The sequence below is a fragment of the Rana temporaria genome, chromosome 2 (assembly GCF_905171775.1).
Source record: "Rana temporaria chromosome 2, aRanTem1.1, whole genome shotgun sequence".
NCBI classification, from domain to species: domain Eukaryota; kingdom Metazoa; phylum Chordata; class Amphibia; order Anura; family Ranidae; genus Rana; species Rana temporaria.
Window position 1 is genome coordinate 85,888,992 of NC_053490.1, and position 18,549 is coordinate 85,907,540.

The following is an 18,549-nucleotide window of genomic DNA, read 5'->3' on the forward strand; positions in this document are numbered from 1 at the left end:
TTCACCTCTGGATGCCAGTTTATGAAGCTTTGTAGATCGCTTCCACTATGGAAGTGATCTACAAACGCTACCAGAAATTCACAGAAACACATAGATTTCAGTTTATTATGCAGTGATAAATTATCACCGCTCAGTTTACGGACAGACTGTGTGGTTAATGCTAATAAAATAAAGAGTTCCCCTACATAATATATACATGTATATATATACACACACACACACACACACACATTTCATATATATATATATATATATATATATATATATATATATATATATATATATATATATATATATATATATATATATATATGTATATATATACACATACTATATATATATATATATATATATATATATATATATATAGATAGATATATATATATATAGATATATATATATATATATATATATATATATATAATAGGGGGACATGGTTACTGTCTCGGGGAGGTCTGATGAAGGTAGAAGGAAGTTGATAATCTTCCTCCTTCCCCCTCAGATCCCCTGGGATTTTCTCTTCACTCCCCGATTCTCCATTTCTGAGCTGGTCACTGGGACTAATAGAAGGATGGGTTTCCCCAGTGGTAACACAGTCAGCAATATAAACTTGATAAACCCTGACCTTATCAATCCCAAACCCAAAAAGTTGCTTTGAATTCACTCTAACCACTTGGCCACAGTACATTTACTGCAGCAGGGGCAGGTTCACGTACATGTATGTCACCACCAGACTCAGCAGATTGCGGCTTCCAGTAGCCGTGCTTAGTATTGTAATGCTGTAATTGTCCCACAGCTATCACATGGTATGTGGGCCAATCACAGCACCCTTTACCATGTGATAGCTGTGGGGCAATCACAGCACATAATAGAAATAACAGCTGTTATGAATGTAACCCATAGTTTAAAACATTGCTGTTACAATGGTCATTACTGTAACAGTAATCAGAGTATAAAAAAAATCCCTGATCACCCTTCCCAAAGAAGTACAATGTCACTATGGTGACACTGAACTACTCTGATGAAAGTATGTGGAAACAAAATGTAAATAAAAGGAAAAAAATATTTTCTCATTTATCTAGTAAAAAATTCAAAACCCAGTGGTGATCAAAAAACACAAAAAGAAAACTCTATTTGTGTGAGAGAAAAAAATCATATAAATATAATCTGTGTACAGTGTTGCATGACCACACAATTGCCAGTTAAAGTAGCACAGTGCTGAATAGCAAAACATTCTCTGGTCCTGAAGGGGGTAAAACCTTTTGTAGGTCAAGTAGTTAACCATTTAAAAACCTGAAGAGAGAAATCTTCCCATTCTCACTTGAGTCCACTGCACGGCTGAAAACTATTGCTATCATGGTTGCTTCATGGATAGTACCACTGCTTTATAGCAGTGATTTGATTTAATGCTGCCAGAAAATCCACCAGCATGGGGGTCTCCAAAATTTCTTATATTTCCTTGAATTTCACAAAAAAAACATACTGGTCCTGGAGTATGTATGTCACTCCTGTTGGGACAAGAAAGAGACGCTCAGGGCAAATATGAAAGTGGAGCTTCTGGGGAGAAGTCGCATACACACATGTGCCAAACATAGCCACATACAGTCATTAATTTGTGTTGACAGCTTATGAGGCATGTTCTACTACCCAGGAGCTGGAAAGCGCTGGGGACTTTAAACCTCAACACAAAGGAGCTAGTACACATCTGTATAAAGGAGGCGTGTGCACATGTGCAAACATGATCCTGAAAGTATTTGAAGATATGTTTTCCAAGACTGATGCAAGTGAGCATATACCACTTTGTCACTACTTGTCACTGTAAGAGCATATTATTGGAAACCTTTGCTATTCGAGAAGCTTGCCTTTGGAGAAGCTCATTATTGGAGAAACCTGTTATTGGAGGAGTTTATTACTGGGGCAGCCTAACATTGGTGGAGCTCATTATTGGAGAAGCATGTTACTGGAGGAGCTTGTTATTAGGGGAGCCTAATATTGGAGGAGCGTAATACTGGAGCAGCCTGTTATTAGAGAAGCTCATTATTGGAAAAGCCTGTTATTGGAGAATCTTATAATTAGGGAAGCCTACTATTGGAGGAGCTTTTTACTGGGGAAGTCTGATATTGGAGGAGCTCCTTATTGGAGAAGCCTGTTGTTGGAGGAGCTTGTTATTGGGGAGCCCATCATTGGAGGAGTGTAATATTGGAGCAACCTGATATTGAAGGAGCTAATTATTAGAGAAGCCTGTTATTGGGGGAACCTAACATTGGAGGAGCATAATACTGGAGTAGCCTGTTATTGGATGAGCTCAATATTAGAGAAGCCTGTTATTGGAGGAGCTTGTTATTGGGGGTGCCTAACATTGGAGGAGCATAATACTGGAGCAGCCTGTTATTGGAGGAGCTCATTATTGGAGAAGCCTGTTATTGGAGGGGCTTGTTATTGGGGGAGTTTAACATTGGAGGAGCGTAATACTGGAACAGCCTGTTATTGGAGGAGCTCATTATTGGAGAAACCTGTTATTAAAGGAACTTGTTATTGGGGAGCCTAATATTGGATGAGTTTAATACTGGAGCAGCCTGTTATAGGAGAAGCTCATTATCGGAAAAACCTGTTGTTAGAGAAGCTTGTTATTGGACAGCCCATTATTGGAGTAGCGTAGTACTGGAGCAGCCTGATATTGGAGGAGCCCATTATTAGAAAAGCCTGTTATTGGAGGAGCTTGTTATTGGGGGATCCTATTATTGGATGAGCGTAATACTGGAGCAGCCTCATAGTTACATAGTTACATTTACAGTTAGTCAAGTTGAAAAAAGACACAAGTCCATCCAGTTCAACCACAAAAAAATAAACAAACAAAATAAAAAACACAGTACAATCCCATACACCCAACTCCATATCCACAGTTGATCCAGAGAAAGGCGAAAAACCCCAGCAGAGCATGATCCAATTTGCTACAGCAGGGGAAAAAAATTCCTTCCTGATCCCCCGAGAGGCAGTCGGATTTACCCTGGATCAACTTTACCTACAAATCTTAGTACTCAGTTATAATATGTACATTTAGGAAAGAATCCAGGCCTTTCTTAAAAGCAATCTACTGAGCTGGCCAGAACCACGTCTGGAGGGAGTCTGTTCCACAGCTCTTAATGTGAAGAAACCTTTCCGTATTTGGAGGTGAAATCTCTTTTCCTCTAGACGTAAAGAGTGCCCCCTTGTCCTCAGTGTTGACCGTAAAGTGAATAACTCAACACCAAGTTCACTGTATGGACCTCTTATATATTTGTACATGTTGATCATATCCCCCCTTATTCTCCTCTTCTCAAGAGTGAATAAATTTAGTTCCTCTAATCTTTCCTCATAGCTGAGCTCCTCCATGCCTCTTATCAGTTTGGTTGCCCTTCTCTGCACTTTCTCCAGTTCTCCGATATCCTTTTTGAGAACTGGTGCCCAAAACTGAACTGCATATTCCAGATGATGTCTTACTAATGATTTGTACAGGGGCAAAATTATATCTCTGTCTCTGGAGTCCATACCTCTCTTAATACAAGAAAGGACTTTGCTCGCTTTGGAAACCGCAGCTTGGCATTGCATGCCATTATTGAGCTTATGATCAACTAAAACCCCCAGATCCTTCTCCACTACAGATCCCCCCAGTTGTACTCCCCCTAGCATGTATGATGCATGCATATTCTTAGTCCCTAAGTGCATAACTTTACATTTATCTACATTAAACCTCATCTGCCACATAGTCGCCCAATTAGACAGAGCATTGAGGTTGGCTTGTAAATTGGAGACATCCTGCAAGGACATTATTCCACTGCATAGCTTGGTGTCATCTGCAAAGACAGAAATTTTACTTTTGATCTCAGACCCAATATCATTTATAAATATATTGAAAAGTAAGGGTCTCAGCACTGAACCTTGGGTACACCGCTGATAACCTTGGACCATATTGCCTCATATTGGAAAAGCTCATTATTGCAGAAGCCTGTTGTTGGAGGAGCTTGTTATTGGGGGAGCCCATTATTGGAGAGAGTAATACTGGAGCAGCCTGATATTGGAGGAGTTCATTATTGGAGAAGCCTATTATTGAAGGAGCTTGTTATTGGGGGAGCCTATTATTGGAGGAGCTTATTACTGTAACAGCTCATTATTTTAGAACCTTCAACATTAATATTTAAGGAGCTTGTTATTGGAAAAGCATGATATGGGAGGAGCTCATTTTCAGAAAAGTTTCTTATTGGTGAAGTTAATTATTAGAAGAGCTTGCTATTGGATGAGCTTATTAATAAAAAAGCCTATTATTGAAGCTTGTTAATGGAAATACAATAAATCCTGGAGAGAGGTCATGGATGCTGCTGTTGTGTGGACCTGAAGTTTCCAGGGCAACTATAATTATTAAAAATGCGCCATAATGCATATCTGGTTGAAAGTTTCTAATATTGTGAAGCCTCGTACACGCGACCGAGGAACTCGACGGGCGAAACACATCGTTTTTTCCTCGTCAAGTTCCTTGTTAGGCTGTCGAGAAACTCGACAAGCCAATTTTCTCCGTTCCCGTCAAGGAAATAGAGAACATGCTCTCTTTTTGGCTCGTCGAGTTTCTCGACAGTTTCCTCAACGAAAATGTACACACGACCGGTTTCCTCAGCAAAAAAATATCTCCCAGCAAGTTTCTTGCTGTTTTTTGCCGAGAAACTCGGTCGTGTGTACGAGGCCTCAGTGTGTATGGCAAGAAGTCTTTCCCACTAGGGATCAACATCCTGACAAGTGATCAGGTCTATCACGGCAGAGGAACCACACTTTCCAGCATGCTCTCTATGTTTCTACATTACAAAATGTTGCCAAAGCTTGGAAACTCTGGAGCAGTCGGTGTATCCAGAATGAGCTAAAGCACCTTAATTGAAGCCTATAATTTACTTAGAGTAGACTGTGACGCATTTACAGTGTACACTATTGTTGTTATACTCAGGGCACCTATCAAACCATAAAAGAGACTCATACAGTATATATTATTATTATAGTCACTGCCATCAGAAACACATGAACCTTGCTTTCTCCTATTTATTCAGCAGTAATTGACCTGCTGATTCCTGCGTTAAGAGGGAATGTAGCATCCATATTTGTGATTTAAATCCTGGTTTACAGCCAGCGCATTCTGTGCACTAAAACACTGAACAAACTGTGCACCAATAAAGAGCACCATAAAGCCACAGGGGATGCATTCATCTCCAGGTAGGCAGAGCAGCTAACGCCCTAATGCATTACCTGGGCTGCAGGAGGACCCAGGAAACACTGTGCACACAGCCTAATGAATGCTATACAATTGGATAAAAGTCAGTCCCCTTATTTCTGGAGAGATGGCCAGGAGATAAGTAACCAGGTAAGTGGCCAGTGGCTGGACCTGCAGAAACAGAGACAGTCTCATTATATAGTGTGAGTGTGAAATTAATTTATAGCATGCTTACTTTGCAGAACAATCAGCTAAGTGAGGAATATAATTACATAATACATATATGCAGCATATATTGTATATATATATATTGTATATATATATATATATATATATATATATATATATATATATATATATATATATATATATATATATATATATTTATATATATATATATATATATATATATATATATATATATATATATATATATATATATATATATATATATATATATATATATATTATAGTTCTTGATTGCAACCTTTAGTACATTGAAATAAAAGTGTAGCAAATTAATATAAAGATAATTTAGGTCCAGAATAGAGATATTATGCAATCCAAAGAAGAAAGTGGATGGTTACAATTAGTTACTTCGTTTACGATTATTACTTAGCAATTAAATAGTACAAAACAATGACGTCACAATGTACATCAAGGGCAGATTGGAGCAGATGGTCTCATAATAAGGAAAATTATTTAATAATACATGGGTGAAATCGTTTTTTTTTTTTTTTTTTTTTTTTTTGTGTATTGTAAACTGTTGCATTCTTGGGCTGATTTACCAAAGAAGTCAAGAATCCCACTGAAAACATTGTGTGAATTGTCACTTCAATTGTCAAATCATGCGAAAAGCAAATTTGTGTTCACTCTACATACCCAATCATGTGCTAATGCTTTCGTGGAGAAGTCAAGTGAATATTTACACTTCTTTCAGTAAAGATTTTGAATGTATTTCCTAAATCAGCCGCAATATGTGGCTGGAATAAAATCGTAATAAAATAATGAAAAATACAGCTTTGTCAAGACATCATTTTATAACGAGAAGAATGCCATATATTAATCAAAAAAGGAAATCATTTTGTAACACTAGGATATATTATAATATTAAAAGGTAGTGTTATTTTATAGGACATAATGATGTTATAATGAGGACTGTGTTTTAAATCTATAATATATATAATATGATATAATACTGCAGAATGGAATATGTGTGGGTAGTCACTTGTGTTAGTTAGGAGGAAGCCAGCCCTTGGAGGACTGAGCCGAATGGTTTTATAATAATTACAATAGTACAGAAAGGTATACAATAACTGCAAACTTTTTTGGTAATTGTACATGAACTAAATATATTGTGATGTAATAGAACGTATATTCCTATTACATAATTAAACCAATAAGGAAAAATGCCGTATTATAATATATGAAGGGGGATTCATATTTCTAAAGTGGTATAAACATTCGTATGAATAACTGGTCTATAATACACAGTAATCCATTATAAAATGTTTTGTAGATGGATCCCTTTTCCGATTATTATTATTATTATTATTATTATTATTATTATTATTATTATTATTATTATTATTATTATTATTATCATTATTATTATTACATGTTAAAACACACTAATTAGGCATCACTCACTATTAGATTTTTTAATTTATTTTTTAAACACCTGTCCTACATGTATATGGGCTATTTTATATGAATGTAAGGCATGTTTTTGTGGCAATTATTTGCTTATCAACAGAGAAACAGTGTTTTAATATCACATGTCCTGCCCTGTATAACGAGACGACACAAATGCAGATTTTTGTCCCATGGTATAGCTATAACAAAATGTCAATTATTGGAGAATGTTTCTTAATATTTCTGTTTGTATTTACATAAATACTTTGTGATATTTGTTTCAATTACTTAAATAATATATTACCGCATAGTTCCTATTTTGCTCACTACTAGAAAAATAAACGTATTTCTAATCACCGTATAAGCAGCTAGGAAATCATTGCTGTATTAATAGTCACTGCAGCAATAAATTATAGGTATATTAATTAAATGACGATACAAAACAGCCTGAAATAATATTAGAGACATTCCAGGTAATCGAAATTACATAAAAACGTCAACAAAGCATGTAGTTATTAATATGTGTAATCTAAAATCTAAATAACTGCATTACCACCTAACAACGCATGTATGACACCTAATGTCACCTGACATCGCTTGTATGTCACCTAATATCTCCTAAAATGTATAATCATATATTCAGAATTTGTATGCTGCTTATTAAATAACTGCGTTACTTATTAGTAATTCGTTTTACTAATATATGTTACTAACTACATATTTACTATTTACTAGCTAATGTCTCTTCCTGATTAATTTTAAAATATGGATAAAATATATACATGTGTATGTATTGTTAAGGAGAGATTTACACAAGTGAAATAATGAATATATATATTAATTCATTCATTATTTTACTTGTGTAAATCTCTCCTTACAATAAATGTGCATGTATATATATTCTCTCTCTCTCTCTCTCTCTCTCTCTCTCTCTCTCTCTCTCTCTCTCTCTCTTTCTCTCTCTCTCTCTATATATATATATATATATATATATATATATATATATATATATATATATATATGTTCTCTCTCTCTCTCTCTCTCTCTCTCTCTCTCTCTCTCTCTATATATATATATATATATATATATATATATATATTCTCTCTCTCTCTCTCTCTCTCTCTCTCTCTCTCTCTCTCTCTCTCTCTCTCTCTCTCTCTCTCTATATATATATATATATATATATATACATATATATATATATATATATATATATATATATATGTTCTCTCTCTCTCTCTCTCTCTCTCTCTCTCTCTCTCTCTCTCTCTCTATATATATATATATATATATATATATATTCTCTCTCTCTCTCTCTCTCTCTCTCTCTCTCTCTCTCTCTCTCTCTCTCTCTCTCTCTCTCTATATATATATATATATATATATGTTTTCTCTCTATATATATATTTATATATATATATATATATATATATATATATTTTCTCTCTCTCTCTCTCTCTCTCTCTCTCTCTCTCTCTATATATATATATATATATATATATATATATATATATATATATATTCTCTCTATATATATATACTCTCTCTCTCTCTCTCTCTCTCTCTCTCTCTCTCTCTCTCTCTCTCTCTCTCTCTATATATATATGCTTTGCATGTTGTGCTAGTGATACGTTGGTATTGTTACAGTTGTATACAAATGATTTGTGCTCTAGAAGATAATAAGGTTTAGTATAATTCAATATTGTAGGCAGTATTGCTATAGAATGAATTGTCTGAAGTCTTTGAAGAATGCATTGAGCAGAACTAATGACAAGGAGTTTCACCCGTCCAGATCGATATTGGTATTGATCAGGCTTGTTGCACGTCTACATAAATAATGTTTTCCTTTCCCACGCAGAGGCTGCTGTGTCCGGAGATGTGATCAGCAGGGCCGATCCTCTGTATAGCACGGCTCTGCCTGACCTTTATCCCAGCATTGTCACCTACCGTACTACATACCGGCTAAACACCTATCCGAGGGTCACAGAAAACAAAGATGACAGGTGACAATGGATCACAATAATATGGAGATTACAATGTATTACTTTTAAAATCAAATGGAATTATCTCTGAAGGGGAAAAGGAACCTCCAACCAACATGGATTGTGTAGCTGTGCCCAAATATTTCGATTAATGAAAAGACTGGTGACCCCAACATCCAACTGCTTCCTGGGGGTCACGAAGCCCACACTCATATTTTATAATTTTCCTACGGGAGATATGCCCTGATTTCCTATGATTTATCCTTAGTCCCTGGATTTTACTTTTTATCATCTATCTGTACCATAAAATATCACTTTTGTTACATCGTGCATTTAATTCTCGCTATATCCAATTTCAATAAAAACTCTAACTGGACCATATTTAGGTTCCTAAAGTTCCTAAGTCCTGTGCTATATATATATATATATATATATATATATATATATATATATATATATATATATATATATATATATATATATATATATATATATATATATATATATATATATATATATATAAATCCACAATAAATATTGGTTTCTCATTTTTTTCATCTGTTGTTTGCCCCAAGTGATGCTGATCTCCAGCAGCCTTTTTGCACATACTTCTTGTCTTCATGAATTCTATGGTGACATGGCATTGCTCAAGGCGAGTTTACTGATGGTGACAAAAGTGGACCAATGGCTACATTGTATTAAAATTGGAACATCACAGAAGCCCATGTGACAGGGTGACAACGCAGGAGCTCAGCTGGGAAGCAGGGATAGAACGTTGTCCACCTATAACTTGGAGTGCCTGAAGAAGACTCTTCATTGCAGGGTCACCTATTACTATTTAAATGAAAGCTGCAAATATTAATTAATTCATATGAACATTACTTTTAAAATGAATATGACTTTTCCAATGTCATTAGCATGTTTCTTTTATTTATTGTTGGCAGTTATAAATGAGAATTATTTACTTAATATTGTTATATAACATTATTATTATAGCTTCTAACTTCAGTTTGTTCAATTAAGCTTTACAAAACAAAACAAAACAAAAAACAAACAAATTGGAAACAAATTTCTATGCAGAGCTGCACCAGATTTTGTAATCTCCAGTTTTAGAAAATCAACCCCATATATGTTAAAGATTAAATTTCCGTTTTTGGGTGTATACTTGCTTTTATCTGTATTCTGTAAATACTATATATATGTGTATACAGGCATACCCCACTTTTAAGTACACAATGGGGTTTATTTACTATCACTGGAGAGTGCAAAATCAGGCTCACTTCTGCATAGAAACCAATGAGCTTCTGAGTGAGGCCTCGTACACACGGCCGAGGAACTCGACGTGCCAAACACATCGAGTTCCTCGGCCAGTTCAGCACTGAAGCCGCCGAGGAGCTCGGCGGGGCGAGAGCTCCCATAGAACAACGAGGAAATAGAGAACATGTTCTCTATTTCCTCGCCGAGCTCCTCGTCGGCTTCCTCGGCCGAAAGTGTACACACGGCCGTGTTTCTCGGCAGAATTCAGCCAGAAACTCGGTCGGAAGCTGAATTCTGCCGAGGAAACTGGTCGTGTGTACGGGGCCTGAGTGAGTGAATGACTTGTATAGCGCTACAAATGCAAACTGAATCACCTCAAGGCGCTTGGCATCCATTTTCCTTCTATTTATCCTTCAGAATAGGTGGGTCTTGAGTTTTTTTCTGAAGGCCTGGTGATCAATTTTCGTTCGGATGTTAGTTGGTAACGCGTTCCACAGTCGAGGTCCTTGGACTGCAAATCTTCGTTCTCCTTTGGTCTTGTAGCAGGCTTTGGGGATTTGTAGTAGTTTTTGGTTGGTTGATCGAAGAACGGGATTGGGATTTTATTTTCTAACCTAATTATTAAGGGGCGCTAACGTGTACACATTTGTGCGTCAGGTAGAGGGCCTTAACCTCCCTGGCGGTATGATTCTTTCAGAAAAAAGGTGCTGAAAGCGGTACCATTATTTGCAAGGAAATTTGGCGTTTTATACTGTAGGCCTGTAATTCTTAGGAATAACTCACTTAAATCTGACCAAACACGAGACTAGTAGGCATCCCGGGTATGAATTTAAAAAAAAAACAAAATTATAAATTATAATATAATAAATAATTATAATTAATTATAACAAATAATAATATAATTATAATAAAAATTATTCAATAATGTATTCAAATCAAAATCACTGAAATTTGCTCAGTTGCAGAATTGTCGCTGTCATTACTTTTATTTTTTTATGACGAATTTCACCACAAATCGCTATCGCACAATTCTGCAAGTGATTATAATTTATTATCGCTGTTTTCTAGCTGCTCTAAAATCATTTTTGACATAAAGGGGCACTTTTGGTTGCTATGGACAATCTACAGTTTGCAGGCAGAAAGAACTGTTTTTTTTATATAAAATAACATGTAGGGCACTGGGCAGACCACTAGGGACAAGGGGGGTGTGTATTTTTTACATACAGTACTGTAATCTATAAGATTACAGTATACTGTATGTAATGTGTTTGTTTACGTTTTTGAATTTGGCGCCGTTCTCCGCTCCCGTGCGTCGTAACGTCGCAGGGAACGGAGATCGGTGGCACAGGAGGACGCTGTGTGAATCGAGTGAGGTCCCGCTCGCTCACACAGCGCAGTGACATCGCTGGATCCAGGGACAAGGTAAGTAAACACTGTCTGTGGATGCTGCGAGTCAAGCCCGAGTCTGACTCGGGGTTACCGATCCTAGGACAAAAATCTAACCCCGAGTCAGACTCGGGAATACCGCCAGGGGGGTTAAATGTGACTCGGTCCTTTACGGCCAGCCAATGGAGGGATCTCAGCGACGGAGTGATTGGTTCCCCCAGGTTTTTTTTCCTGTTACCAGTCATGCCGCTGTGTTCTGGACGACTTGGAGATGGGCAATCTGGTATTTTGGGAGTCCGAGGTAGAGGGAATTTGCATAATCTAGCACCAAGTTCAATTAAGCCTGATAATAAAACCTGGAAGCTCGCCTTGGCTTCTAAAGCCTTGGAAATCACTATACCTCCAGAACCTTCAGTGGCTCTTCTTAACCTTAAACCAGCTACGCTCAATCAAACTCAATTTCGGCTTCTTGTTAACCTTACAACCGCAGCCAAACAAACCATCGCCAAGGCTTGGAAAACCCTTACTTTAACAGTGGCTGAAGCCAAACATAGGATGCTAAAAGCCCTCTTATTTGCCAAAATTACAGCCATAGAAGAGGATAAATTCAATAGAATTTGGAAACCTTGGGTTAAACACCATATTCACCGAGACTTTGATTACTCATTGTTGTTGCCGCTTTAACCTTTTATTGTTACTGCTGATTGTGAGCCTCTTTGGGGGTGGGCCGCGCCATTACCGGGGGAGACACCTCTCCTTTCTTCTCCTTTTTTTTTCTCTTTTCCCCTTTCTTTCTTTCTCTATTTTTTCCTTATTCTCCTTTTTTAAATTATTTTTACACACACACACACACATATATATATATATATATATATATATATATATATATATATATATATATATATATATATTTAGCTGGGTGTAAGATTGATAACAATCTGAGAAACCAATATTACTATATATATATATATATATATATATATATATATATATATATATATATATATATATATATATATAAAAATATATTTATATACGGTAATATTGGTGGCGGGTTTCTCATATTGTTATCAATCTTACACCCAGCTTTGTCATGAATGACCCGCTCTTTACTCATTCTTACCAATATTACCACTTTCCTCAATTTTTTTTCTATCCTTTCTATTATATTGATGCTTTCTCTGTAATCTGTTATTACTCATACTTAATATAGAATTTTACCTACCTGTATATTTGGTGGTCAAAACTTTAATTTGATAAATATTATTGTTTACTCCTTATGATACCATTTTATGTTTGATTACTCGACCTAATATAGGAGACATTTTTGATTTATGACTTAAATATCTCAGTCTCTTCAGGTTCCTTATAATAGAAACTATAAAATTGGTGGTTTTGTGTTCAGCTTTATAAGCTTTGCACCCCATACTGCTTTTATCGATCTTTATGGTTCACGTGATCCCTTTTTATATGTTGTTCATCAATAAAACCTGTCATGTTTTTTTTTTTTTTTTTGACCTGCACCATCTGGAGCATTTTTTTTTCCTTTTTACCATTTGATTTCACCTTGCCACACGAGCGCATTGAGGCTTTCCATCTACGTCCTGCCATTGAGGTTACGTCCAACCAGTTCCTGTGACCAGAGATCTTCATCGCATCTGACCTGTCCGGTTACCATCCTTTGGGGAGTCCCTCTACGCAGAAACCTAGCTCGGTTAAGACCACTACACCTATGAGACTTACTGTCCAAAAAACAGTTAGGTCCACACCTTCCGGTAAGAGTACCCTTTACTTACTAATTTCTTCATATGATGCCCTGTTGATCCCTTCAGTCAACTGTATATTAAACCATCATGACCATGTTATACACTATTTTTCCTATGGAATTCTAAGTGCACTGCACTGAGAGACATTTCACTCACCTTGTGTCACATTCAGTGTGACATAGGACCTTACACGGACTCTACCTATATACATTTTTTGCTTTCTTATGGACTTTGCATTCTTTATGGACTTTAGTATTATATTTATTATTTTTTATGAAGTCCTCACACAGAGTTTATTCACATTGGGCCAGATTCACAAAGAGTTACGCCGGCGTATCAGTAGATACACCAACGTAACTCGCAATCTAAGCCCATCGCATGTTTAAGTGTATGCTCAAACTGAGATACACTTAAACCTACCTAAGATACGACGGCCTGCGCCGTCGTATCTTAGGGTGCAATATTTCCGCTGGCCGCAAGGTGGCGCTTCCATTGAGTTTGGCGTAGATAATGCAAATTAGTAGATACGCCGATTCACAAATGTACGCTTGCCCCTCGCAGTAAAGATATGCCATTTCCGTAAGAGGTATGCCGGCGTAAAGATAAAGCTGCCGCCTAGGTGGCGGATCCTATGTTAAGTATGGCCGTCGTTCCCACGTCGAAATTTTGAAATTTTACGTCGTTTGCGTAAGTCGTCCGTGAATGGGGCTGGACGTAATTTACGTTCACGTCGAAAGCAATGACGTCCTTGCGACTAGTGTTGCTCACGAATATTCGCATTGCGAATATTCGACTCGAATATAGCATATTCGAGAAATCGCGCTATATTTCGAAATTCGCGGTGAATATTCGCAATTCCGAATATTCGATTTTTTACAATTTTTTTTTTGAATCAGATCACATCCTAGATATCTCCATCGACGTCTAAAAGCATTGCTGGTATCATTAGAGACCCTGGGCCGAGTAGCTGAAGCGTTCATTGAATTTTCCAGAAAGATCGCAATGCGATTATTCGGCAAACGCAATATCGCGCGATTATTTTCCTCGCCCCGATCTTCCGCATCAGAGCGATTTTTACAGTTTCATTTTTAAAACAGATCACATCCTAGTGATCTCCATAGACGTCTGAAAGCATTGCTGGTATGATTAGAGCCATTGGGCCGAGTAGCTGAAGCGATCATTTTATATTGCCGAATAATCGCAATGCGAATATTCGGCAATAGGAATATTGCGCGATTATTTGCTCCGCCCTTTTGCATCAGAGCCAATCAGAGTTCTCCTTCCACACTCGTCACAGGTTAGCAACCAATAGGAACCTGCCTGCATGGACATTATATAAGCTCACTCCCAGCACCATTTCATTGCAGATTCAGAAGCTTGCTATAGAGTGTGGAGGCTGTTTCTGTGTTCCTGGTTTCCTGGTTTCCTGTGTCTTTGTTCTTGATTGATTTAGATCATCACCAGCATTGCTATTTAGTGATTCCAGTGGATCTTTTCCAGTATATCAACTGCTTTTTTCAAAGCAATAGACCCAAGAGCTTTTTTCAAAGCTACGTTTTGTGCTGTTTTGTGCTGTTTTTTTCATTTGTGTTACTGTTTGATCCTGCAATCCTCCCTGTTCAGTTATATTTGCAAGAGATTTCAGAACACATATTGATCTGAGCTTTATAAAAGAGCTTTTCTAAAAGCTAAGTTTTGTTCATCTTGTGTTACTGTCAGATCTTGCAGGTTCACTGTTCAGTGATATTTGATAGGCATCTCAGTTCAAATTTTGTTTAGTTTTCCCTAAAGAGCTTTTATAAAAGCTAAGTTTTGTGTTCAGTTTAGTTAAATTTTGTGTAGTAAGTGTACACACTGTTAGTGTACATTTATTTCATCTAGCTTAGCTTAGTGTGTGTTTAGTGTCTGTGTTTTGTGTTTAAAAAAAAAAAAAAAAAAAAAAGTTAGTGTTTGTTTAGTGCTTTTTTTTTTTTTCTTTAATTTTGTAGTCCTTGTCTGGTGTACTACTTTTCTTATAGTTTAGTAGCTGTCTGTGTACGTCTTTGTCTGCGTGCCTGTCTTGTAAAAAAAACACAAAAACACATTTTGTTCACATTTTCCCCCCCAATAAAGTTTAACCCCCCCACACACATATCAGCAATTATGAGCGGCATCCGTGGCCGTGGCAGTAGGGGTAGGGGAGTTACTCCCAGTGCTGGATCGCTGCCAGCACGGGGTACCTCTCGTGCCCCTACTAGTGGTAGAGGATCGGGTGCAAGGGGAGTACGCCTGATCCGGGAGTTCTTCCCATCGGGCAGCCGCCCGATATTGCCATCTCAGGCTCAAGTAGTGGTGGACTACATGGGGCACAGCAGTGCCACTGAGTCGTCGGTCCCGACTCACAGTAGTACCACCATTACACCGTTGCCTGTACTACCCCCCCCCAGCCCCCAAGAGTCCAGCATCTTACTGTTCGACAGCGACAGTGATAGGGATCTCTTGGGGGAGGCCATGCATCAGGCAGACCTCCAGCTCTGTCCTGATGGTCAGGACCTTTTTGAAGGGATGGATGAGGAGGATGGGATACCTGCTGGCAGTATCCCAGAGACATCCCTTCAAACTGGTGCTGCTGTTTTGGTGCAGGAAACAGCAGCACCTAGTCAGACCCAGGCGTGGGTGAGGGGACAGCGGAGCCAGGCTAGAGGCTCCATGTCACGTGGTTCCCTCAGACCAACACATCTCAGCCCTTGGTCTGACATCTCTGGGGGCGAAGAGGGTGACCCATCATGGTTGCCATCTGACGCGTCGGCTCACTACGTCAGTGACGACGGGGAAGGTAGGCACCCTGGTGAAACGGTGCGCCAGGTCACCACCAGGGAGACCATCGTCAGGGTCTCCACTGGTGATGGCAGCAGGAGGTGTCAGGAGGAGGAGCAGCAGCTGCAGCAGCAGCAGCAGGCAGCTCCACCTGTGCGCACCGAATCCCAGCAGGTGCAAGTAAGCGTCACCCCATCTGACAGGAGGGCGGTGCTGAAGTCACCTGTCTGGAATTTCTTTACCCTGGTGGCAGACAACCCTACCGTGGCCATCTGCCGGATTTGTAAAGTGAGGGTGAAGAGAGGGAAGTGTTTGGCTCGGGTGGGTACCACAGCCCTGAACCAGCACCTCAGGATAAACCACTGGGCGTTGTATGAGGAGATGAAGCGTGGTGGTGGTAGCAGCGCCACCACCACAAGTGAGCAGGGTACAGCAGCCCCTGCCACATCTTCATCTGTTTCCAGCAGGTCATGCCCCCCCGCTCCCTCTAGTAGAGGTACTGGTACCGGCAGCCAGACCTCTACTTCCACAGCACCCTCCACGTCTGTGTCCCGCACTGCCGTCCGGCGCCAGGCGTCGATTTCAGACGCCTTTGACCGCACCACTCCCTTCCCCCCTGGAGACCGACGTGTGCGTTCCCTCAATGGGCTCCTGGCAAGGGTTATTGCCCAACATCTGCTGCCCTTCAACATAGTTGACAGCAACCCCTTCAGGCAGATGTTGGAGCAGGCCCAACCCCAATGGCGTGTCCCCAGCCGCCATTTCTTTGCCAGGACTGGTGTCCCTGCCCTACACCAGCACATTGTTCAGAATGTAACCCTGTCGCTGGATCACGCTGTCAGCGACAGGGTTCATCTGACAATGGATGGCTGGACCAGCAGGCATGGGCAGGGACGCTACATCAGCTTCACGGCCCATTGGGTTTCCCTCCGAGGCGTCGGTGAGGGATCGTCGGCAACCGATCTTGTGGTGCCGCCCCGGGGTGTCCAGGGGAGAACTGCTGGTCTCCCTCAAGCCACTGTCTCCGCAGCTGCTGAGCCTCCCAGCAAGCGCCCCCGTAGCTACTCAAGTGTGGGGCACGTGCGCTGTCAGGCCGTGCTCCAGCTTGTTAGTTTAGGGGACCGGAGACACACTGCAGAAGAAGTGCTGAAAGCACTTCAAGCTCAGGTCCAGAAGTGGCTGACACCCCGAAGGCTCCAGCCAGGTATGGTTGTCTGCGATAACGGCAGCAACCTACTCGCCGCCCTCCATGCTGGCAGTCTGACGCACGTGCCCTGTCTGGCACATGTCCTCAACCTGGTGGTGCAGAAGTTCCTGCGCACTTATCCAGGGTTGAGTGACATTGTGGCAAAGGCGCGTAGGATTGCCAGCCACTTCAGGCGCTCCCCAACCGCTACCGCGTCCCTGTCCAAATTGCAGCGGAAGTACAATCTGCCCCTTCACAGGCTGATTGTGGACAGTGTGACGCGGTGGAACTCCACCCTCCACATGCTGAAGAGGTTGTGGGAGCAGCAAAGGGCGGTGAGGGAGTACCTGATGGAACTAGGCACTCAGAGGGCTTCACCACAACTCCCTTTCATCGCCTGTGCGCAGTGGGGGCAGATAAACCAGGTCTGCCAAGTGTTGTCCTCCTTCGAGCAGGCGACCAAGATGGTCAGCAGTGAGCAAATTGGCCTCAATAGCGTGCTGCCAATACTGTTCATGCTGGAGAGGACACTAGATCGCCTGCTCGAGGCTGGGGAGAGTGCCTTGGTGGAGCAGGAGGAGTCAGCAATGCTCCACCGAGACCAGGGCCAGGACCAGGAGGAGGAGGAGGAGGAGGAGGAGGATGATGATGAAGAGGAGGAGGAGGTGGTTGCTGGTGTCGTCCCGGAGTCAGGGCCTGGTCAGGAGGGAGAGCCGGTGTTGGGGGCACCGATAGTCCGGGGGTTGGGCATGTCTGAGTTTGACCAGCAGCGCCTCAGGGAAGAAGAGTCGCACCTCATTAACCTGGCCAGCATTGAGGAGTCACAGCGGGCTGTGCTCTTCCCCATGGCTGCCCACATGCTCAGATGCCTCAGGAGGGACCCCCGGGTTAAGACCATCAAGACGAGGGATGATTTCTGGATGGCCACCCTTTTGGATCCCAGGTGCAAGGGGAAACTGGAGCAGTTCATCCCAGCCAGCCGGAGGCAGCAGCGGATGGAGGAACTGCAGGCAGCCATTGTCAGACGGTTGGAGCAGGCAACTCCCCGGCCTCCAGTTGTCCCCCCTCATCTCACCCAGCAGGTGGCTGCACCCAGCTGCAGCCGAGCAGGGGACCTAATGGAAGAGATGAGGATGTTCTTCCAAACCGAGCGACCCAGTACCACCACCAGCAGCAGCAGCAGCAGCAGTCACCACCAGCGGCTGGCCCACATGGTGGCAGACTACATGGCGTCCGTCGGTGCTTCTGACAGTATGAGCACCGACGACCCCATGGAGTACTGGGTTGCCAGATTGGACACCTGCCGCGAGC

At 40.5% G+C, this 18,549-nt stretch overlaps 1 long non-coding RNA gene across 1 annotated transcript; it reads left to right on the top strand.

Moving 5' to 3' along the window:
• Positions 1-4,687: 4,687 nt before the first annotated feature.
• LOC120928535 lies at positions 4,688-9,228 on the top strand. Its single transcript, XR_005747209.1, has 2 exons — positions 4,688-5,380; positions 8,724-9,228. It is a non-coding gene; the product is annotated as an uncharacterized LOC120928535 (long non-coding RNA).
• The last annotated feature ends 9,321 nt before the right edge of the window (positions 9,229-18,549 follow it).